Here is a 2,564-nt window from a genome sequence, read left to right on the forward strand (position 1 = left end):
AGCTTTCCAAAAAAAAAAAAAAAAAAAAAAAAAAAAAAAAAAAAAAAAAAAAAAAAAAAAAAATAGGGCAGTCAAAAGCAATAAACAAGATTCAAGTAGAGCAATCTGAACAAATTTTAAACATCTGGGATTAATTTTTCAAAGTGAATAATATCTAGAACACAATGCCACTTATGTAAATTAGCAACACTAAATATTTCTCAAAGATAAAAATTGCGTATATATGGGAACATACGGTAAACATTGTACAGCGGGTGCTTATGTGGAGGGTAGGAGAACGGAAGTGTGGATGAAGGGCAACAAAGGAGGACAACAAGAGGGAGAACTTGCAAAGACCAGTAATAACAGCCAGCCATGAGCAGCATCTTGAATCCCAGACAATCAGAGAGAGATGAGAGAACAGATTTTGGAGACAGACTTCTATTCAAATCCCAGTTTCATCAGCTCAGTTTCCTCTTATGCAAAACAGGATATTAATAATTCTTCTTCAAAGGGCCTTACAAGAATTAAGTAATATCTATGAAGCACTTGGCTGGTGATTGCCACACCCGGAGGCACTAAGGTGAGCTGTCATCAGCAACAAGAGCATTAGCTCATTACCATCATTATCACTGAGAACATGTTATCACCAGCATGTTATCAAATGGTAACATGAATTGTCCAGATGTTACCTTGTGATAGGCCTCAAAGAATTCATCAAGTTACATATGATAATCTTGAAATTTTTCTGCATTGTAAAGGAGTGAAGAATTGGAAATTCTGGGGAAAAGATCTAGATGGAGTAAAAAGACTCACTTTGAGAAAAACTCAGAGGAGAGCCTAGAATAAAGAAATCTTTGGTGGGAAATTTTTCAAGTCAAATTCTGAGCACTGTATAATATGAACACTACAGACAGTTCCAGCGATTTCTAGGGAAGACTATACAGCTCACAAATTTTTGGTGTACTAAGGTTTCTTCTGAATCCAGTGAAGGGCTGAGATCTGTGCTCTGGAGGATGAGAAGCCAAAATAGAGCCAGCTTGTGTTGCCTAAGAGGACAGCTGACAGCTGCATGGCATTCTTACTGTAGAGGTGGTGGCTTGGGGCAGAAGTCAGACCTCTGCGGCAGGCTGTGGATCATGTGGGAAGCCACACACTGGCCCCCGAGCTGAGGCATTAGCAGGGTGGAGGGGAAGCACAGGAGCACTGGCCAGCCCAGGCACTCCTAAAGCAGGCAGGTTGATCATCCCTGTTCCCGGTAACTAGTTCTTCTCTGCCTCCCCTACTCTAGGACATATCAAATATGTCCCTGCTTTGTTTGAGATCTACATGACTGTCTGTCTTTTATCAAAACCTGCACTCAAAACAGTATCCGAAGTGATCAGCATAATTTAAATAACCAGTCACATTTTTCTAAGAGGCATTTGCACTCTTAAAAAGGGCTAATCCATTAAGCAAAATATGAGGAGATTCTCAGAGTGGAACTTCAGGCATCAGTCAGAGGGGAAGATACTATCTTAATGGGAGTTGACAGTATCTGATAATTGATCTCCTTCCCTCAGATTTCCAAAGGATCAAGGTGCCCCGGTTCTAAACAACTACAGGTAAGGACAGGATAGAGTCCAAGGAGACATACTATCAGGTTGGAAAATTCATTAAGTATTTACATGAAAATTCAGGTTCCTCATTGCTCAGGTATGGTCACGTGGCTCAGAAAGCACAAGACGAAGAGGTCAGATCTGAGAGGCTTCTGTGGGGCTGATGCAGTGACTTCTCTGCCGCAGGTCAGGAGTCCTGGAACTGGGGCATGGTTGGGGAGGGGTTGCAGGGAAGGGTGGGAGGAGGGAAGAAAGGAACAAGTGAGTGAATGTACCACAGGATGAGATCATGGGGATGGGTAGGAAAGAAGAGTTTTTTTTTAACTTCTTAAGAACTTAAGAATTTATGAGAACTTAAGATTTCAGGAAGGGCGGAAGAAGAAACACATTGCATTTCTATCCTTGACTGGGGAACTAGATGATAGGGACATGAAGGGTGGTTGGTGAGTCATGCCTTTCCGTCTACTCATTGTTAGAGGATGTGAGCTCCAGGGGCAGGCAACCCAGCATTGACCCCTCTAGGTCTCACACCAATGTCTGTCACCAGGAGTGAACAGGAAAAAGGACCTTAAGGACGCGAGGCTGTGTCTTCCTCAGCTGAGCCTTGCAGGGCTGGCTGGAAGGTGGAGAAGGGGTGCCATGGGAGTGGGATGTCCATGGGAGCCTGAAGATGTCAGAGGCATCTGCTGGAGACTGGGGTTCTATGGAACTCTCTTGTGATATGGAGGGCACAAGTTCTGCGGGCCTTCCTTACAGTAGTCAGGGCTGGCCTGAACTGTGAGGTGGCTATAGAGGTGGTAGATGAGACATTTGGGATACCTGATATTCAGCCTGTCTCCCACTCATTCCAATCTGCCATCTTCAGGAACTAGGAGTGGGTGGGAGAAGCAGCAATGTCTCCTGGTACTCAGTGGCATCCTCTGGCCACCTTGTTTCTCTCTGTCCCCCGTCCCCTGCCAGTGCATCTTCATGCTTCTGCCACTGCTG

This window comes from Cebus imitator, unplaced genomic scaffold (genome assembly GCF_001604975.1).
Source record: "Cebus imitator isolate Cc_AM_T3 unplaced genomic scaffold, Cebus_imitator-1.0 Scaffold541, whole genome shotgun sequence".
In the NCBI taxonomy this organism is placed as follows: domain Eukaryota; kingdom Metazoa; phylum Chordata; class Mammalia; order Primates; family Cebidae; genus Cebus; species Cebus imitator.